Here is a 23,927-nt window from a genome sequence, read left to right as displayed (position 1 = left end):
CATTTAAGACATGGCCGATCGCCTGGAGCAGTATGTAACACTTGCAATTGTGTTTTACAGTATTCATGGCGGCATGTTATGCCGCAGTGTTCATAGTTTCCAAAGTATACACCTTTGCATGTGTTGCGTTCTAGTGCAATTGAGCTTATCATATAAGTAAGGTTTATCTAATAGGGTTTAGACACTGTTGTTTTTCCTGTTTTATCTTGTTATAAGCTTCCCGGGGTATTTTGTATAAAATCCCGTGGTGCCCGCCAGCAATGATACTAAATTGTCAATGAGTCCTGATCAGACAATTCAATATGCCTGTTCAGGGTTCACATAGCTAAATTCCTTTGCAAAGCTAATAAAATACATTTCAGAAAGAAGCCCTCGTAAATAACCTCAAATGATTCATCACTGAATACAATGCCAACATACATTTTGTCAAGCTATTGAACATACCCATCAATGTCAAACGTCTTGTGGATTTCATAAAAAACTTTTGGGTGATTTATGTTAGACAACAGCCATTCATAATTTTCTTTTATGCTCGCGCTGTAAGTCTTCTGCATTGTGGTATATTATTTTGTAAAACTGTTCAGATTCAATTCCTATATAATACCTCAAAACCATATGTCTCATTGGCCTGCTCTTGGATATCTTCATCACTACAGCTAGAAAATTAGCTAAAATCATCAATTGTTACATACGCTTCAAGCGTATTGGGCAATTTAGTCCGAGACTCTACTTTTTCTTGCACTGTATTATATACGTTTTTCTTTTCCTAAGAATGCCATAGTTTATTCCGATCCATTTCTAAGGTCACTCCCAAGTTAATCAGTTTATCAATATGCTGAGCTTTGCGTCTGCAGACGCAAATATAATCGTTTCTCCCTCTTTGACAATTCTATGTGATACACCCAAACGATACAGCAATAAAATACTCGCTTCTACACATTTTATTCCACAATCGTTTTGTAGTTTCATGCCATTTCTAGAGCGATCAATGAACTTCTACAAAATAATTTCAGAGTCAATCTGATTTGTTTTTGTTATTATACAGCACATTCATTCTTTAATAAAAAAAGGAAATCTAGCATTCTGATATGTGATTATATCTGCACTAATTATTAGGCATGACTCTCGATCGTAACTACACTACTGGGCTCATGTTATGCGGACTTTTATATAGCTTAATTATCGATCGAAACACAATAACTGCTGGGCCTCAAGAACATGTATACGTTTTGGTCACTTTCGTGGATGATTAATCATCCATGTGTTTCGCTTGCTTGCCGAGTCATGGGGCGACAAAGGCTGAATAGTCAGGACTCAAAGAGGGGAAAACCAAATCACCCAAGTTGATAATACTATCGGAGAGAGAGAGAGAGAGAGAGAGAGAGAATTCATGTTATACATTCTATACTTTCGCTGGTGTCTTCCATATTCCATCATTAATGTCATGTACACTAATGTGTGAAAGATATCGGCCGAACACTGAAGATATTCTTTTACATAATGTATTGCGTTTTATACATTAAAGCCTGCAATTTAATCAAAACAAAAATGAAATATCAAGTACAATGACATGAGCTTCCCTTCTATGTTGAATTGACCCATGTTTCAGTTTAGCAATTTATGTAGGCTGTATTCATTTCTCTTTTACCGATGTGATATTTCTTTCTTAAATATCTCCAAGTTTCTTTTACTTGACTTTGAAAATGTAATTTAAGATGCATTTATTTCCTAAGAGTAAAATCAAAGATTCGATTTGTTTAATTATTCCTAATGTTTGATCTAGTACTATGAATTGAAAAATTCCAAATGTATGCATTTATCTTGCAGTGACCTGAACAATTTGTATTTAGAACATTGTCTACTATACATACGTAATCATACAATAACTGAAAAGTGATTCTTCTATTAAACCATTTAAGCTTAGTATAAGAACAACAAAGGTACTTGTGCGTTTCAGCCAAAGCACTCAAGATCACATCTTTATTTATCTCTCAAAATGTATCTTATTGCGTAGAAGAAATGATAGTACTTGCGTGTGCAAGATAATATCTGAAGCTTCTTTAATGACGGTTGGATTAAAGCATGGTACAGGTAGTTATTCATACAGGTGGTTGAGTGTTAAAATATACGAAAAAGAGACAAGAAAGGAATTGCCAAAAGTAATACAGACCTATATGCATGCTCATACGGATATATAGAGAGATTTGTTTTGGAATGAAAGACGCCAATTACATTTGTCGTCTGTCCCTAATGAACTATATTTGTATCTCATTTGTACGTAAAGTGGTAATTGTGCGCAAAGAGACAGACGTTCGGTTGAATTCTCTTTTCTGTCATATGTATAAACTTTTTCCCTGTTACAATGAAAAAAATAATTCCACAAAATTAACCAACTTCAACTCTTCCAAATAATTTGCAACTTAGTACAAGGTAAGGACTAAAAGAGAAAAGATGTTATAACCCTGTAAAATGTATAAAAAATAACACATAAAGGTTAAACATGTAAAATTCTTAAGACATGTTTAAACGTTGTTGTATCAACCGTATTTCCTTGCAAAATCAAAAATCTTCTAAATGATTCATTGTACTTGTACGTTTCAGCCAAAACATTTAAGATCATATTTCCATTATGTAGTAACCTATCTTTTCCCTGTAATATTAATTTTCATGAGCGAGTAATGGTAGTAGATATTAGTTACAGTTTTGCCTGTGGTACATACTTTCTGAAGCTTATATCATGACCCTTGGATTATTGTCAAAAGAATTTTGATTATATACGTGGAGATTTATTATACACATGGACAAGTGGTCAGGATAGAAAAATAGGACAAAGAGATGAGAAAGGGAATGTAAAATTTCGACAGGAAGATATCAATTACTTTTAGCGATCATTCCCAACTAAGGATTGTGTATTGTCTACACAATGCAAGATTTGCGCGCAATAAGACAGACGTACGGTCCGATTATCGGATTATCCTTTTTCTGGTATGTATACGTTTGTTTTTTTTCACAACATCTACCGACTTCATCTTTCCAAGCAATATACATTTAAGTACAAATTAAAATATATATATATATATATATATATATATATATATATATATATATATATATATATATATATATATATATATATATCTTCTATTTCGTGCTTGGTCTTGAGGGAATATGGGCTCGTGTGTGCAGGCAAGGCGATGGGTGCCTTTCATTCACCGCGGATCTGAGTTCGAATCTCCGTAGGGTACGAATTAAGTCATCATTCGCACTGACTCTGTTTATGCTGCTTTGTTTATGAAATAAATGTACTTCTTTTGAAGTTTAAGTTTTCAAATATTAACAACATATTAACAACTGAAAAGTAATTATGATGTTATTTAGAAAAATCTTTTGTTTTTGCTATTTTAAATATTAATTATTTTACTTAATGAACTATGTGGCCCGCGACAAGGAGTAAATTTGTGTATGCAGCATTTGCACTGGAAAGTTTGCCCACCTCTGCTCTAACCTGTATCATAGTAGCATTTGTATTAAAATAATAATTCTGCCTACTATTATCAAGCATTCTCCAATAGAATCCAGGGATAGTATTTTCCGTTCTGTCAGGTGTATATTTATAATTCTCTCCCTCTCCCTCTCTCTCTCTCTCTCTCTCTCTCTCTCTCTCTCTCTCTATATATATATATATATATATATATATATATATATATAACGGTAACACGTATAAAGTTCCTTATACATGTTTAAATTTTGATGTATAAACCATATTTCTTTGCAAATTCTAGTAATTTTTAAGGTGCTAGTACTGTGTGAGTTTGAATCAAAACACGCAAGATCATGTCTCTATCTCGTAACCTTTATTTTCATCAGTGAGTAATGGTAGCTGAAACTGTGCGTGCTTGTGATTTGGATTCAGAGCGCCAATCGAGGTAGCTTCTAAAATCATTTATATAAGTCTTTGATATAACTTGGCCGGGGTACAACCCGCTACTTCCCACATTGGATTATTACTAAAACATATTGATTATATACGTGGAAATATATGGACAAGTGGTCAGGATAGTAAAATAGGACAAAGAGATAAGAAAGGGAATTGCCAAAAGTAATAGGGAGATTTAAGCACTCTATGAATATGTAAAATTACGGCAGGAAAGATATAAATTAGTTTTGGCGATTGTTCCCCACTAACGATTTTTCGCAATAAGGAAGACGTACAGTAGCATAATCTTTTATCCTTTTTCTGGTATGTGTACGTTCTGGGTTTTTTTAACAGAATTTATCGACTTCATCTTTCCTATTTCCAGGCAATCTACAATTAAGTACAAAAAATAAAATATAGAAGAGAAATAAATAAAATATAGAAGAGAAATGGGGTAACCCTCTTTCACACACACACACACTCATATATATATATATATATATATATATATATATATATATATATATATATATATATATATATATATATTTGTTGTATAAACCGCATTTCCTTGGAAATGCCATAATATCTAAAGTGCGTTGCACTAGTGCGTTTCAGTCAAAGCACGCAATATCATGTCTCTATTTATCTCGTAACCTTTCTTTTCATGAGAAGCAGAAGTAGTGTGTGTGTGTGTGTGTGTGTGTGTGTGTGTGTGTGTGTGTGTGCGTGTGTGATTTGGATGTTTAACGTAGTTTTAACAATTTTAGTCATTACGCTATCGTTTATACAGTGTGGCAGTTTCTAGTGATGGCTAGCATTGTGGGATTATGCCGTAGATATGTAGCATTATGTCCCACCCAGTCACATTATCCATAGCACAGTGCTGACAAGTCCTAACAGTACTAACACTAACCTCTAAATGCTGAGCGCCAAGCGAGGTAGCTGCTAAGAGCATTTCATAAGTCTTTGGTATAGCTCGGCCAGTGTTAGAAACCGCGAATTCCAGCATTTGATCACAAATATATTAAGTTCGGCTATGGTACATCATTTCTGAAAATTCTATTATGTGCGTTGGATTATTGCCAAAAATAAAATTAAATATTCAAACAAGTGGTTGATGATTGTAAAATAGGACAAAAAGATATGAAAATAATTGCCAAAATTAATAGGGACCTGCTTGCATAACGGTAACATGTATAAAGTTCCTTTTACATGTTTAAACTGTGTTATATAAACCGTATTTCCTTGCAAATTCCAATAATTTTTAGGGTGCTTTGCACTTGTGCGTTTCAGTCAAAACACTGAAGATTATGTCTCTATTTATCTCGTAACGTTTCTTTTCATAAGTGGGAAATGGTAGCAGAACTAGTGTCTGTGTGTGATTTTGATTGATTTGTAATCTAGTTTTAACAATTTTAGTCATTACGCTATCGTTTCTGCAGTGTGGCAGATTATAGTGAAGTCTGGCATTGGGGGATTATGATGTAGACATGTAGCATCATGTCACACACAGTTACATTATATATAGCACAATGCTGACCAGTCCTAACACTACTAACACTGACCTCTAAATGCTGAGTGCCAAGCGAGGTAGTGCTAAGATCAAATTTTATAAATCTTTGGTATAACTCGGCCAGGGTAAGAACACGCGACTTCCCACATTTGACCAGAAGTAGATAAAGTTCGTCAATGGAAAATAATTTCTGAAACTTTTATTATGAGGTTTCGATTATTGCCAAACATTCAATTAGATATTCAAGCAAGTGGTTTATGATTGTAAAATAGGACAAAGAGATATGAAAATAATTGCCAAAAGTAATCCAGACCTGCATGCAATGCAATATCTGAAATTCTTTTGGCCAGGTACGATTTTTTATTTTGTACATAATGAAATATTTGCGCGCAATGAGAAAGACGTAAAGTCTGATTTTTTTCTGGCATGTATAAATTGTGTTTTCTCCGGCAAAATTTACCGACTTCATCTCTTCCAAGCAATTTACAATTAAGTATAAGGTAGTGCATAAAAGGAAAAATGTTATAACCCTGTAAAATGTATATTAAATAACATAACGGTAAATCGTGTAAACTCCCTTATGTATGTGTAATCTTTGTTTTATAAACAACATGTCCTTGCAAAATCCAATATTTTCTCAGGTATAACGTCTTCACAGAATTTCCTCATGCACTTTTCGTCAAAACACTTTTGTCACACTCATATGTAAGTAGGATGTAAAACATTTCATACAGTTATCAGGACTGACACGTATTCTAATAGACGCACACGTTCTTAACAACCAACACTCACGCATACAGACAAAGAAACAGTTGATTGAAAGTAGAGTTATTTGATGGTCACTAACACACATAATTACAATCCAACACCCTAGTTTTACCAACACCCTAATTTACCACCCAACACCCATGCTGACAAACACAAAACGAATGAATGAGGGAACTAGATAGGTAATATATACTACCACACATAATTAAAATTCGACACCCATGATTAGGAACAACATAGATTTGAGAAGACAGCGGATGTGTAATGGTCACTCACAATAACAGACAACTACACATGCAAACAAATCAGATGAGGGCAACGAGGGCTATGTTATGGCCACTAACATAAATAAATACAGTCTAACAGGCTAAGTACTTGTCATTCAAAATAGATACTGGTAAGTAATAATAGTTTTTGATCAGTGAGAATAGGCGTTTTTCACTTAGAATCTGTACAAAATTCCAATGGGTCTCTATATCATCCTATCTATGTAAAATTCCCAATGGTTGCAACCCAGAAATGTTATTTTGGGTTGGGGGTGTAATTCATACGGGCCCTAAACTGATCAATGATCTTAACTCCCATATGACCCTACACTGAACGTAAATTTCAGCTAATATTAAATTTCCACACTTCATCAAAGTGCACCAAACTGTTGAAGTCACAAACTTCCACATATTGGCACAGTAACGTCAATTCGCATATATCTACACAGGAACCCTTAATACTAACAATGACTTATGTAGTAAATGTTGACTACATGTGGCCTATATTTAAAGATTTTGTATGTGTTACATTTATCTTATGTTTAGTATATCTTTTACCAAATAATGAGAACTGTACCATTTTATCTTCTAGAGCTTTTTGTGTTTTGCAATTTGTTATTTTGATGTTTTTAGAACGGACACCATATAATCAGTAATACGTATGATAGTGATATGCCAGAAACGCGATATATACATCCATCATTGCCTCACTTACTTTGGTCGGTTATAAAGTGTAAAATAGATGTGGGAAGTGGGACATAGGTATTGATTGTGGAAGGACATTTGAATGCTTTGACTATTAGGCATCGACTTAGTACTGCCTATTACTACCTTAATACCGATTGGAGAATTGCAATATCAATGAGATCTTGAGAAATACTTTATAAATTAAATTAATATATATAATTGGTGGATTTTAGAAACAGCATGGCTTTTTAGGATTCTTAGGATTCCTATTACTTTGTCTAGATGAAGTACTTACACGTGATGTACATGTCATTGGAAGTTACGGAGCATATCTTAATGTCCCATCTCTAAAAAAGCCCCCACTGTACCCCTGTCAAGATCAGCAATCCATTCCAATATGTCTAGTTACCAAGGTGTGGATCACGGTTCTAAAACCTTGTGTATATCTATACTGCATATACCATTATTCTGGTCATATTACTAGTATAAAGTATTGGTGTCAAGCAGCACAGATACACACCTCTCCATGACCAATGTCATTTCTCCCAGGACGAGCTGGAGGGTCCCTCGCCTGGAACATTGACGAAAAAAAATTAGCTGTTTTTATTCACTAGTTATTATCCTCCAGTTAGCGAATAAATTGAGCAGTATAATATAATTGCAATAACATTTTTTATTTCAAATTATGAAACACCTAATAATAATAACATTCTCTGAATCAAGAATTTTAAAATTCAAAGACATGTTTAATACATGGATCATCAATTGACAAACAACAAACTATTTCTTGACACTAGCAATCATCAGTAATTATCCGGTCATAATTAAAACAAACTGCTGAATAATGTAGATATGAATGAAATATTACATTACATAATCACTCTTGAACATTTATAAGGAAATTTTCAGGACTGTGTGCCAGCATGATCAGGCAAGTTGGCAGTATGCAACTGATGACGTATTTTTCGTTCATTTTCAAGGAACCTTGAAACTGAGATGAAAACACACTTTGCCCACAATATGGATCGTTCAAGAGACAATAGAAACAAACTTTTTTTCCAGAAAGATTCCACAAAATCTCGATAAAACATATTTCTTCAAATTCAAATTTGGGTCGGGATAATCAATGCAATATAATACGTTTTGAAAAAATGGTAAGGCGGTTGCTGAAATAGGACGTTTGGTTCGTTAAATTTAACATTTTACTTAAGGCATTAGTTTACATTCCATTTTCATGCTCTTTTATGAACAAGCTTATTAACGCTGCGCTGTATCACAGTTTAGATTTTACACATCATTTCAATTTTCAAAATAACTTCAGTTACATGTTATGATTTATATTTAATTTGTATTATTTGTGGGCTTTTCTTAATGATTGTATATTATTTATATCTGTATTTTGTCCAACATCAAGCTCAATATGCACCTGATCAGTAGCATTTATTTTATAAACAACATAATACATTAGTAAATATTTCTATATGATTTTGGATTAATTGTTTTACTTTGGGTTGATTTTTTTATTTAAATCATTGTTAATTGAAATTACAAAGTGCTCAATAATGTTCCTGGACTGGAACATTAATTTGAATTATAGTGAATTCAGACAATGACAGTTTGGATTTTATTAGTGCGCTATATCAAAAGACTGTTAACACATCACCACATTCCAGGACATTGTGACATTAGCATATTGGAGACTACAGACATATCAACACATTCAATATTGGAACTTATTTGGACTACCACTGGAATTGAATTGGAACACCATGCGTTTTGGACTTGTAATATAAATTTTAGGGCTATTTTTGATTTAATTCACAATACTGTAAGTTCTTTTTAAATTTTCACTAGGGAGATGCATTACTTGTTGAATGTTACAAAGCTTGTTGGTTTTTGTTATTTGCTGTTACTTAGTTTATGACCATAGAGTTCTAACAATGTCTAAGGTGTACCTTGGACGTTTTGGACTTGTTCAAATGTAATAGCATCCTAACAGATTGGGATTGATGAGTACAATGCGGATATTATTTATTTTAAACTAATGGTTTTTTATGTTAATAGAATGCTCCGCTAGACATGAAACTCAATTGCGATTTTTACAATAAAAGTTTCCGAAAGAAATATAATCTATTCAGAAATAATTTAAACTTGATTTTCATATGGCTTATTATAGCAAATCTCCATTCTTTTATTGCACATAACGCTACCCCATCCGTCCCTTGAGAAATTGGTCTAAGGGTTATAACTCAAAAACTTTCATGAATGAACTTGCATGTATCTGGTTATAAAATGATCAAAACTGAGTGTTTCAGAAAGGAATTAGAATTCGAGTTAAAGATAATAAAATATTCTGAGTTGATCTTCACAGTTTAATGAACAATTTTATATTCGCGAGACAATGTTAACAATCAGGAAACAAATCAAGGACAAACTGTGTTCCATCTGAACCAGATTCAGCAGATTACAGAGATGCATTGTGTTCGAGATGAGTAAGCGACAGATATGCTGACTCTATTATCTGTAGCTGAAATCTAAATTTGATGATATACATAAACTGTTGGCAAAATATACAGATTCATTCATCATCAATGCTCAGACAGTCTACCAATACATGAAGAAGGATATACAACACGATGATACAATTGAATGTCCTGAAGATAACTTCTGTGCAATGCCACTCATCAGCGTCCAAAATATGTGGATTATTCAAAGCTGAACATTTCATAATATCAGTGTAATATTTATTGTTTCTAAGTTGTCTTTTTGGAGATGGGGGATTTTAACCTCATTTCTTAACGCAAGATAGGATACATGGCGGCCTGTATAAATGGTGGAGGAAACACCCGGGAAACCTCTGGAAAGAATCACTAACCCACGGAAAGCTACTTACAAACTTTCTCACGTACCCACTCTGGCCGAACCCGTGCTATTATATGGATATATTGAAATTTAATATTATGTGCCACTTTATGTGGATATTTAACAGCTTAGGGATCGATGGGAATGTATGGGACTTTAACATTATTGGGTCTCTGACCCGATGGAGACCTAATGGAATAAACATTTCCTGCGCCACTATAGAATCCTACCGAATGTAACTTTAACGGTTTTTTGGGACAATATGGGTAATGACTTTTTTGGACGACTATAAGGCCATACTAGATTTTAACATCAACGGTATGGAGCCCTACAAGAATAAACAAGACTTCGATATAATGGTGTACTAGGGGACTTAACGTGAATGGAACGGTATGGGGTATTTAACATAGATGACACTTTTGACTGCCAATGGAAGTGTACCATTACATACGACACACCTAGTAACAGACAAGGACCCACACTAACTAGATAATACCTATGCTAGTCGGCAAGGACCTGTTCTGACTGACCAACTCCAATTTGACTGACCAAGGCTTATTTCTGCTGGTCATTACCAGTTCTAACTGACCAAAGTCACTATTGATGCTCTGGTGAACGTTTTTAAAAAATAACTCCTTATCTTCGAACTGAACAAACAAATTGGCGGACAATAAGTGTTTAAAAGTGAAACAAAGTAACGGAACAGAACAGGCAATGACTTACTTTTGCAATCAAAATTGCACACATTAAAGAAAAGGGGTGAAGGGAGGCGGGGGTAGGTACTTGTCACTAACATATGGTGCAAAGACAAATACGATGCATATAAACAAAGGGATAGAGGAAGGTTGGTGATACGTAAAGGTAGTTAACACAAGGTGTAAAGACACACAGCAATACATACAAACAAAGGGATGAAGGAAGGCATGAAACATGGTGTTTTTACTCATACAAAGATTTTGATGACCATGACACTATGCTATTGACTAAGACATATCCTTACTGGTCAATACTAACCCTTATTGAACAACCAAGTGTAAAAGCCGGCAACTATATATTTTTCCTTTATAAAATCATCTATAAAATGATTCATGTCTGACAAGACAGTCTCTTGTGCTTCTCCTGCATCTGACCACATATGGAATGTTTGGTGGTAGTTGTTTGGACTCGAGATACCACACCAGTCTATTTTTTATTATCCGTTTCATGGTGTTTGGAAATGTTGCTTTTTAATGCTATGATAAGAATTGTTTCTTTCACGTTTCTCAAGCACACACACACACACACACACACGCTTGCTTGCTCGCTTGCTTATAAACTCAAGTATAAGGTTGATATAACGAATGTGATAGCATTATGAGGATTAGCTTTTATTCTAACATACATTGTTTTTAACACTCACAAATATTGACACACAAACGGAAGAAAGAAAGTAGAGTTTTATTATGGTCAATACAACACATAATTACAATCCAACCCCCAACCTAATTTTCCAAAATGCACCCTGACAAACACACAATATATCAGGGAATTTAGCAGAAAGATAATATATACTAGTTAATGTAATACCGATTACGAGAAGTTGCCGCTTAATTCACCTTTGAGTTAGAACTATTTGCAGCAGGCGAAAGTATCATAGTTTGATTGTAGCTTAATATATTTTGGAAAATAATGTTGTTAAAGTGTATCTGCTCTCTTATTTTAATGTTTTTGTCCTGTTTTTGTACAGAAAAGCACAAACATTCATAACCTATCGGAAAACATTACTCAAAGTTATTGAAAATCACAAGACTAAATACACTGCAGTGAATTCGATGAAGAAACCTGTTGTTATGAATGCTGAAAGCCATTAATGGAATCGTGTTGCAAATAGTGATGCATATGGCATTTTTGCGGTTCAATTTGGGGGAGAAGATATGTTTAGCACTCTGACCTACTTTATACCTTCATGATCCCACTGGAAATTTGAAATCAGAGAGTTATGTATCACACCTAAGCCAAAATAAGAAATGTATCCATCTTGAAATCTCTAGGGTCAGTTTTCGATGGGGAGAGAGATGTAAAATAAGTGAAGAATGTGTTGGACATAATGGTATCGTATGGGGTAAATATTTCGTTAGATTTATATATGATCATTGGTTGTTCATGGTTTAGTAGTCCTGTAAAATGAACATTCATGTTACTTTGCATGGCAGAATATCTAGATCACTTTATCAGTCATACTGATAGAATCGCAAACATATAAACCTTATTTAGATATTTACCCTGATCTAAGTGCACAAGATACTGACCATGGTGAAAAGACTAAGCTTCAACAAGAGTTACGTTTTCTGCTATGTACATAAATATAACTCAATCATTTAAAATGCTTCCTATCTTGAACTGAACTTCCCACTGTTAATATTTGTACTGAAGCTTATCCTACTAGTTACAATCATTTTGTAAACGCCAACTATCTTTAAAGTCAGCTTAAATACAAGGGAGTCTTGAAAGACAGCCATCTGTTAACTTATATGGAGTATTATTAATGTATGACCAATTTCAATGGTCATTTATTATTGGATGATGTGCCACTCAATAAGCTTACTAGGACCCCACACAGCAGGATATTAATGTTCCAACATAGAGTAATGCTTGTTGATTAAACTTTGTTCTCTCTTAATTAGCACCACTAACCCTTTGCTTCTGCAGTTAGCACCAGAAAACACACTAATGAAAGTTTAGAACTGTTTGTGTTCTATATAACAGGCTCAAATTACCGTTAAGGTACATTATTTCCATAATTCTGTTTTGGTAGTTTGTTCAGTTAGTTAGTACACTTGAATTAATCATTTCTTACGAATAATTGACTCCTGAATGGAATAGTTTTATAAATGACATCTAACATAGTATCTCACTACTGGTAACTCAAAAATCGCTTCTTGGCATTCAAGCAGTATCGTAAAGGAATTTTTGTAACGTTCTGACAGTATAATAGTAACAAAAACATTCCTTAGTTATTTCACATCATCTAGACAGTGAAATACCAATAGTCGACTATAAAGCAGAGCTAGAAACCCATAGCATAACTTTGTGTCAAAATTACTTTCGGACATCAAACAAATATGCATGAATTTGTGGATCTGGTTCACTAAGTAATTTGCTGTAAGCTTCTATGGACATGGCTAGGCAAATGAATAATATTCTTGTTATTTTTATTATAGCAATCCAAAATATTGACGTCACTGTAGTTTATATCTTTGCAATTTATATATTAGCAGGTTCATGCGGCATCAAATCTGAACATATCAATTGTCACTTGAGACCTTATTATGTGATACACTCACATCATATGCATCAGTGACACTGTTTAGAATAGCGTGTGGAATTATAAAATTACATGCGGAGTTGTCGTTACTGATGCTCGGAGATAGTTCTTTGTTATTATAATTGACGCAGATTGACCAAGCAAATCACATACAATACGATATATCTCATAATTAAATCAGCATTCTCTACTTTATTTCTTATTTAGACCAAATTATTTGGACATTATCTATAATCAATAATAATCAATAATAATTCGTTCCACTTAAACAACAACAAATGCTCACCATCCTTTAAGAAATTATTGATGTTTAACTTATTTTGATCTGTTTCGTTTTCTTGCTTTGAAGATAATAGTAAGATTGATTATTAATTGTAAATTAAAACTCCAATAACTTTAAGTCTTTGGTTTCCTAATTCTTTGCACTTCTAGAGAAATGAGTCACGAAGGATGTAAAACGGTATTGAAGTTCCAAAAACAATACATTCAAGGATTAATGCTTTGAAAATCCACATCGCCAATTATTTATAAAAAAATTATTTCAGAAAGAACAACAAAAAACCATGTCATATGCTAAATCGAATATTTTTGACAAGGAAACAGTTTTATTCTTAGACAATCATGTTTCTCCAATTCGATTCTTTACAGTTTTATTACCATTTCTATCAAACCAAATGTATGCCACTGCAACTAATTAATTAGAAATGATAACTTAAGTTTCTATACATACTTTTTATATAATCTTGCGTTTTGTGTGCATGTACCATTGTTGTTGTTCTGCACTATACTTTCGTACCTGTGCATGTGCAATAAGGTGTCACTGATAGAAGGAGACATCAGTGATCTGCACCAAAACCAAGTGACATATTACACAAACTTTGAGACAAGAGATCGTCTGGTTGAAACCAAGCCAAGAGGAGTAATATCAAACATAGCATTACAGTTTAATATGTATGCTTTCCTAAAATGACTAAAATAAAATGAGAGGTACCACTATGAAAGATGAAAGTAACTGCTTAAGTGCGTCAATATCGAGGACTCCATGATATTTCTCTTTTACCGACGTTGAGTAACTAAAGATTACAACACATACACATACAAAAATCCCCTATTTAACAAACATGAAATGCACAGATTTATTATATCCCTTAAACTTCTTACACTACATTATTCTAACTTATAAAAATGACATAAAAAAGAGATAAATAAGGATAGTAGACTCGATAATTGGCGGCCCTCGGGGCCAATTTGCTACATCGGCATATTATCTGGCGATTAATACAACTTTAATGAAATAACACCAGTCCATGCATATTTATTGCTGTCTTGCTTACGTAAGCTCGGTTAAACGGTTTAAAACGAGGTACGAAAGACCGCCAATTGCCCCACGCCACCAATCATCGGACGGCAAATTAACGGGAGCATACTGTATTATTCTGCAGCCATCATGTCCTATATTCATTATAACATGTAAATATTTAGTTTCAATAATACTGTTTTTTAGGGAGATAATATTTGGTCAAATTTATTAATTAATTATCTTTCATGCAACTTTGATGCAGTAGAATTAATACAGAAATAAATTCGATTGATAGTAACTTAAAGTTATAATTACCTTGTAATTTTCGGTCATGCTCGATTTTCCCAGTGTTAGAGATTGCACTCAGCAAAATAGCAGATTCTAGATATAAAAATAAATTAAAAATTAATGTCACATTAGTAGCTTTACCAATGTATGAAATGCGAACAACATTTTTGACATCAGTAATTACATTTGAAATTGATTTGAAAATATTTACGAAGTTGTAAACAAGCTGCTCTCAAAAATATTTTTTTTGAGATACATATTTCATATAAGGAAATGAATTTTCAGGCTTTACAGGTCTTCAGTAGACAAATAGCTAAAAGAAACATTTACAAGAGGCCGAAGCAATCATTCATTCCACCTCATATGCCCTCATTTTCAACTGTGTGATAGGTTTGTCAACATCTGACTAACCTGCTATAGACAAAGAACTACCTCTGACTAAGTGGTGTACGGCCAACTAAATGAAGATGCAAAGATTTCCATAGCAAATTTTAAATACATCCACAGAGTATCACATCAGAAGTTACTGTTTTCGACAAAAGCAAGAATAAAATCAAACAATGGACGTGCCGACATTGATTGTTCTAATTCTCTCTCTTTGTGCATCCTGACAGTAGTTATTCAAGCATCAGTGATGATTTACACCAATATTTGGTTCTTCTTTTGAAAGGCCGGAGGAATTCAAACATCTATGTTTCAATGAGTATCGAAACCAAAATGAAAATAACACGAAGAAAATCTTTCCAAAATAAATATTCAAAGGTTCAGAAAATAATAAGTTCTATGACAAAGCAGTAATTACATTCTGATATTTATATTTCCATTTTAATTTGTATATTTTAAAACAAAATAAATAAGATTAGAAGGAGCATCACTCAGAAGAAAAAGAATAACTTCAAAAGGAGTGCATGAATTTAAAAAGCACAGCAAACACAACAACGATGAATTTTCTCTTTGATGCATTACACCGCAGGCGTCCATTTAAAAGTATTTACAAAGCAATTACATTTTTCCTTGTGGAATCCATGCATCTAGAGTCAGAATAAAACATGTGGTTGGTATTAGCTGCCTTTTTTGAAGACAGTAAAGCTGTACTAAATTCGAGGCTTTAATATCTTTAAATATCATACATAGGAATATGCATGTACCTGTGTACTTTTGAAGTTATTTCCCTTATTCCATAAAAATTTCTTTTCACCCTGGTTTTTCCTTGACTGGCCAGACATTAAATCCCCAATGCACCCTTCTACCAACCTAACTAAAGTCTGGAAAGAAGGAAATCATTTGTTATAAACTTTATGGAAATGAGTGTCAAGAAAACTGACATTGACCGTTTCTTGAAATAATCAAACTGTTAACTTTAAAAGACGTTCAAATATTTAATTTAGAATTAAGATGTGCCGCTTCCTGTTATAGTCACCGAAGGAGGCCGTTAATTAAGTTCGTTTTCGGGAGTACTACAAAAGTAATGACGTCATGCGTTCCACAAAGTCCGCTAGTGACTAATTGTAAAAAAAATATATTATGGAAATATCCTCGTTTCTCAGTTAGAGGGATAAATTACATGGTTCATAATGTGACGAATCGTTGATATAATCTAGTTTTAAAGTCATGCAACGATGTTTAATGCTAATTTATACGACTTTTTGCCAATAAAAAGCGGCATTGGGAATTGAAGAACTATGGACATTATTAACAGGCTTATCTGAGTTTAAATTAATTAAGAATTATCAACACTATTTACTGGTCCATCTGACTTAACCATCAATTGCAATGATTTGTATATTCTAGGCAGAATACGATGGCAACATGTAAACTGAAGGGATGGGTATGTCTTTTAGCCATTTCTTGTTTGTCATTAGCTTTTTGCTTGGTGTTGATATCTTTAATGATTTGAAATGTATATATAAATTTATATAGAAGGTCACTTTTTATACGTCACAATTATCTAATACTGAGCTATAGCTTTCCTTACCTTTTGAAACAACATTTCAGCATATATTATATCTAGCATACATAATCAAGACTCTCTTGTAGTAGGAAACTGGAGCTGTAAAACCTCTGTACAATAAATTGATTTGAGGACGCTAATGGATGTTCTAAATTATTTGAAACAAACATGGCTGTATATGCATTTTACAAGATGCACATTTTGTTGCAAATTTGGACAAATGTGATAGGTCAACATGATGATATGATTTTAGTTAGTTCATATACATCTACTGCTATAGGTATTGTTATTGTATTAAATAATACTTTTGAATTCAATGTACATAGCATTAGTATTCATATTCAGTTATATAAAACTATAATTTAGATATTAATATTTAGGATAGCTAAGCGATTATAATAAATACACCAAGATACACCAAACGTCTAGGAAGATTTATAAAAATATACCATTAATCAGCATAATGGAAATGTAATTTTAGCAGGTAATTTTAATCTTACAGTGAACCCTAGACTAGATGTTTCTACCTGTAGATTTGACTGCATTTCAATAATCCCAAGGTAAGTGAAAAATATCCTGGATCTATATCTTGTATTTGATAGAATTGATATTTGGAGGGAATTAAAATAAACCAGTTAATATTTATATACCAGATCATGTATTTGTGGACGTAAGGGAGCTTTATTCAAACCTGGTTACAGAACGTATCACTCTCTGGTGATTGTTAAATTTGAATTTCAAACAAGTACCAAGAGGAATAAGCTTATGGAGGATTAATCATTTATTTGTAAAGACTTTGAAGTCACAGAGCTAGTTAAACAATATGTACCTGATTTGTGCAATAATATGCTGCAAACATAGTTCAGAATTCACATGTTGAAGGTCAGATATCATTTGTGAGAAATGATAATTTATTATTTTAAACATTATTATTAGAAATACGGTTTACATTGATTTCTTAAGCAACATTTAGGACCAGGGTACATTACAATACAACGTGTGTGAAAGTTTGTTATTTTCAAGAACTTAGCAGGAATCAGAAAGAGTTATGGAATATAGTAGAAAAACACGAAAGAGTTATGATCAGTTCAAAAGCAAAATGGATTCTTAAAGTTTCAAAATATTTCTGCCCCCTTGACAAAGACACTTTATGTTAGCAAATTGATGTATGTGTTAAATAATGATGACGCGTCCAAGACAACTACTGAAAATCACATTTCACAAAGACCAAAGCAGTAGTATCAGCTTCTGAAGGAACGTAGAGTCTATAAAGTTAAATGAACTTTTAAATAATATAAATGCTGATATTCTAAGACTAGATAACGTATAAAAACTATCTTTGAAAGATCATATATCTTGTGAGACAGCATTAAAAAAGTTAGAAACATTTGGCCGAAAACAAAACTATTGGTTCCAGTATTTTCACAACTAAGTTTATAAATGGTTTGGTTTGAATCATTTTTGTAATTACATTGTCCGATCCATAAATTAAGGTTACAATATAGGGAATGTTCATCAACACAGAAAATATTCTACATCAAATTATCACGAAGAATATATTGTTATTTAAAATTTGCAAACTAGTCATACTCTGTTGTAGGCTGTTCCTTGAACCCATGTGCCATCTTCTTGGTACATGTATAATATATAGTTCAGATGTTTTGGGAAGCTTTTGTCTCATCCGTTACTAATAAATATGTTTATATACACTATTATATTGTATCTAAAAAAGGCTGTATGTGTTATATAAAATAGGCAAGAGGCAGATGCATATTATACCTTTTATTGGTGCATTCGTTAGAGCATATGTTCTAATTTCCATCATCGGGTGTCATATTTTAACAAGCAGTATAGTGCATTTATATCTTGAAAATGACGACGCTATTAAAGTTGTTTAAAAGTAAAACAGTGGATCATTGGATAACTTATATAAATGTCAGTACAGCAAGCTGTATTTAGGGAAACGATGCAATGAGCGGCTATAACCGTGAACGTGAAAAGTATTTATTATGTTGTCTTTCTTTCATTGATTGGATCTTTTTGTTAATATATAGGAAAATGAATATAATTTCATATTGAATATCGTAGCACATAATGTATCTCTCTCTCTCTCTCTCTCTCTCTCTCACACACACACACACATTTGACAAGAACGTGGCATAAAGTTCCAAAGCTTGATTTATATGCTTACACAGTTATGCTTTCTTACAAAGTTTCTACACAGGCAAATCTAATGCTACAACACTTTCATCACTGTAATTTTCTGGGCCAATAAAATATATATTTTTGTTCAATATCAAGCTAAACTGAAGGGAAAAATGCTCTTGTTGTAGTTTTGTAACGAGGCATATCGTGTTTCAACGTTCGAACAAGTAAACGAAAAAATAAATGATTGGAAGATTAAGCATATGAAAACTTAAGGGATATAAATTTAATTTGGATAATATATATGTGTGTGGGCGTACGTGTGTGTGGTTGTGTGCGTGTGTGTGAGAGAGAGAGAGCGAGAAAGAGAGTAATAAACCGTTAATAACGCAAACGGGCTCCTGAGCTTGTGTATATAAGTGATTACTATATTGGATATATAGAACTTTATACGACTACAAAATGAGAAAATACTGACAATCTAATTTTAATGTCGGAGGCGCAGTATTTTAGTTGGTACAGCGCGGAAAATTAGTCCAAAGATCACTGATTTGATATTCATATAGGCAATCCTGGGTAGGCTGCATGGGTATCACTTTGCAGAAGATATTGAGCTTCCATATATTTTCTGCGTGATATAGTCAGTCATTTTGTTAAAAGTGCCGTTAAACTGTTAAACAAAAGAACAAATGTGCGTATCTCTCTCTCTCTCTCTCTTTGCTTTCTAACTCTGCTGATTTGTTTAATTTTCCTTCTTTCTCTGTCTATCTTCCGTTGGGAAACCATATCACTGATTAGCAAGGATCGTCTAGTTTCTGTTTTCTAGCTATCTATCTAACTTGATCGATCTAAACACGAATGGTTCAAAAGTATTAATCTGTTAGAGGAAGAGGTATTTAGAAGAGCTCAAATAGGCCATTTGATATTAGCATTTGTTTACTAGCAGCAAATCGCTGCATTGAAATAGTATTGAACTATTGCAGTGTTTTATAGTGTTGTAGGAAGACTAAACAGGATGCAACGAAAGTTACATTTATCAGATACTGTGAGCTATGTGAGCTATGCGTACAATGCATTTGGTAAAACATTCCGATGACATATAAAGATGGCTGCGATATTTGTCTTCTAGTCGACCCAGTCCCATGACTGACAGTCACATAAACTGCATACCTGTAAGCCAGTGCTATCAAACTTTCATATATAAAGTACAGCTAGTGTCACTGTTAACAGCAAATACAATTCCTAAACATTCTCGAAATGCATACAATGAAATAACTTATTTTCTTCCTTACAATTTTCTTCTTTACTTTTCTTCTTTGGCTGCATGTGGTTCCGTAAATATATTAATCCGCCGAAGCTAAAACTTTCGTTATTATTAGTCCTTACTACGCACATAAAGATAGTGCAATGTAATTGAGAGAAGATATTATCATAAAGAAGACTTATATGTATGCACACACACACACACACACACACACACAAATATATATATATATATATATATATATATATATATATATATATATATATATATATATACACAAACATATACACATACCAAAATGGGAATATATACCAAACTTTCCAAACAGTTAATAAGAGTTATTACCACATTATCAAACTTTTTTTGTGTTTCACTTTTGTTAATGACGTTATGGATCTGGTTATTATTTTCTAGTACACATTTAGTCGTCGCGTCATCTTTTCTGTTTTTGATAGCTTTGTTTAATGTCTGCTTATATCATACACAGTTTAATGATGTTTTTGTTCTCATTTATTTAGTTTACCTTTGATAATTATGCACAGTTACGAATGTTCGCTCAGCTTGAATTAACATGTCTTGCTGGACATTGATTTAGTTTCTTTTGTTGGATTTAAATCAAAATAACTCGTTAAGGTTATGACATTTGTGATAACCTACCACAAGAGTCGAAAGGATATGTTATTCAGGTTTCCTATTGTGTGATGTCTGCAAAAATTATATATATATATATATATATATATATATATATATATATATATATATATATATATATATGGAGCAAATTCATATCGTTTCCCAAAATTGTGAACTTAACACGCAGTGCGTCAGCGAAATAAATAATTTACATATGCATGACACAAAAACAAGGTAAAGTCAAAAGCTCACAAAAGATGGACTCCTACAGGTTAGACGCACAAGAGGGAATTTATTACAAGAAATAAAAAGATATTGTAGGATCCACTCGGTCCAACCCATGATATGAATAGAATTAGTTAAAGTACCAGTTTGTTGTTTTAATATTTTTAAACATGAACACAGGGATATATATATATATATATATATATATATATATATATATATATATATATATATATATATATATATATATATATATATATATATATATACATGATATAGAGTTATTTACTTTATTTCATTCCCATTGATTCCACTCTGATGTTCCTTGTCTTCTCTGGCATTACGAAATAATGGACATTAAGTAACAAATGATAAAGCATCAACAATTGTACCATAAACCGACAGGGAGCAGGGGACTCTAAGCAAAGAAGAGATGCTCTAATTTATTTTAAAAGAAACAATAGTCCCCAAAAGATAAGCAGATATGTTTGGAATTTGAGAGAGGAAAAGTCGGATCCACACGAGGATCTCAATGTATTTTAATTCATATACATCAAACGCTAGAGATGTTGTTACTTTATTAAAAATAATTTTGACTTTAACGAAGATAGCATTAAAAGTGATAATCGGGGTAATAAGCTTTTGTTAACTATTACTATTTAGGATCGCAAAATGGCTTTAATAAATAAATATGGCCAAAGCAAAGATGCAGGAAAAATGTTTATGAAGAGACTGCACCAAACTAAACTAATTTTCATTATAAAAATGTAATATTAACAGGCTATTTGAATATAAAATAACTCTCACTGAAGATACATATAATTATTGTAATATAAGTAATCCGATGTCTGTTGAAAAGGTCCTGGCTCGATGCCATGAATGCCATCTGCCTGATGTTTGGACGGGAGTAAATATGGATGCTAATAGACATAATGAAGAAAACAAACGAATTAAAACCACCCAGGCTATATTTGTATATTTGTATATCTCAAACATTAATAGTCAATTTAAGAGAAATCGTGATCTAACCAGAGTACACTCTCTGATGATTGCTAAATTTGAATTCCAAAAGTTGCAAAAGGAAATGGATTTTGGAATCTGAATTATTTCTTTTACGAAAGATACAGAACATGTACATCTAGTTAATGAAACTGAACATGATGTTGCATAACAATATGCTGAAGTCTCACAAGAATGAGCGTATAATGAACGTAAAAATTCCACTTCCGATCAACAGTCGATTATGTTTTAAGAACATGTCTTAAACATAAGGGGTCTAACTATTTTGTGTACCCCATTTTGGATAAAGGACATATAAACAAAACAATGGCTGATTCAAGTGCTAAATGGGTTGATGAAGTAGATCAAAATGCAACATATTTCTGCCGACAATTAAAATAACGAAAGAGTGAATATTGCTTTTATCTCGCTGCTTTCTACGTTTCAGCCAACTAGATATCCCACCCTAACCTCAACGGGCAGGCATAAAGCGTAACGAAAGCATGCTATCGTCAATACAATATGTTTTGCCGTGTACATTGCTTTGTTTTGTTTACATTCTTCTGTCCTAAGTATCTTGCGTGAAGGTAAGATGACAGCCCCATATTGCCGAGCACACCCTTCTATTTACAACGTTTATGCTTGGTACACCTCTCCGCTGTTATATAGTGTACCTTTCTTCATCGCTTGAAAAAGACAGTATAATAAAGCAGTACTCTTTTACTTCAGGAAATAAAACAACCCCAAAATACACGTGTATAAACAACATTCTTAGAAAGAACGCGCTCTAGCGTCCTCTCAAAACAGATCATTAATAAATCTTTAAATATCTAAACTGCTCGATTTTTCTCTTTTCTCAGTCTGTGTTGGTTGCTAAGTAAGCATGTTAGTTTTGCCCCAAATGACCCAGAACATGCTAGCTCCCTACCTTTCCCTCTACACATCTCTCACAAGCCAAATGGTGAAACTTCCTGGAAATGGAGTCTTGCTAATATTTGCCGTACCATACAACGATGTTTTTTAACCTATGATGTTAGAACATACCGACAAAAAACGACCAACAGAAAGAGAAAGAAAGAGATAGATGTAGCCTAAAACAATCTTATTTTAACTTTATCTGACTACATTTTCATATGTTTGCATTTAACCGTTCTTCACAATGTTACAATTTGTGAAAGCAGTACAAACTTCATTTACAAATTCTTGGACTATGTGGGGATGAACAAGGCGCTGATTGTGGTTTTCTACCTTAGTTTTCAGTATACTAGGATGTCGCCTCTTTGACCCTAACAGTCTCAGTGTTATACAATATCATCAGCATGAATCGGGCAAGCAAGATATGTAATCCAAAAAAAAAAAAAAGAAAAGTTACTTCTTCGTGGAGGAAGAGTCCTGTGGTCCAGTATTATTCCCCGTGTGGATGAATATGTATATCCTCTGTGGGAAGTCATAATCCTATATGGGCGAGCACTTGTTCTCCTGCGTGGGTGCACACGTCTATCCTGTGAGGAAGATTATTATAATTTCGAACTGTGTGGACATTTGTTATCCGTATGTTTGGAACAAGATAAAGTTTGTGAACATATGACTTTTAATGCATTTTCTTTTGAGCGACTGACTTGTAGCAATAATATTTACTTTCATTTATACGTTCTGAATTGATGTGGTCGTTGTATTGAATGAAATGCTGATAATGTAAATTGTAAAAATTACTAATAATAGCATATGCATGGGTGGAGTTGCTGCTTTCTCGCATGCAGACACAGACACGCTTATTGTAAATTGTAGTACTCAACGCGTAAC

General features: G+C 33.1%; 1 long non-coding RNA gene across 1 annotated transcript in view; it reads left to right on the top strand.

The window, feature by feature from the left end:
* Positions 1-2,824: 2,824 nt before the first annotated feature.
* Positions 2,825-23,927, top strand: part of LOC149782138 (uncharacterized) — a 52,522-nt gene continuing 31,419 nt past the window's right edge. Inside the window, exons 1-2 of the long non-coding RNA XR_016414252.1 lie at positions 2,825-2,985; positions 17,361-17,418. This is a non-coding gene — a long non-coding RNA (uncharacterized LOC149782138). The remainder of the gene's footprint in view (positions 2,986-17,360; positions 17,419-23,927) is intronic.

The sequence above is a fragment of the Sinohyriopsis cumingii genome, chromosome 15 (genome assembly GCF_028554795.1).
Source record: "Sinohyriopsis cumingii isolate HCF-2022 chromosome 15, ASM2855479v2, whole genome shotgun sequence".
In the NCBI taxonomy this organism is placed as follows: domain Eukaryota; kingdom Metazoa; phylum Mollusca; class Bivalvia; order Unionida; family Unionidae; genus Sinohyriopsis; species Sinohyriopsis cumingii.
This window is presented reverse-complemented; position numbering and strand designations above follow the sequence as displayed.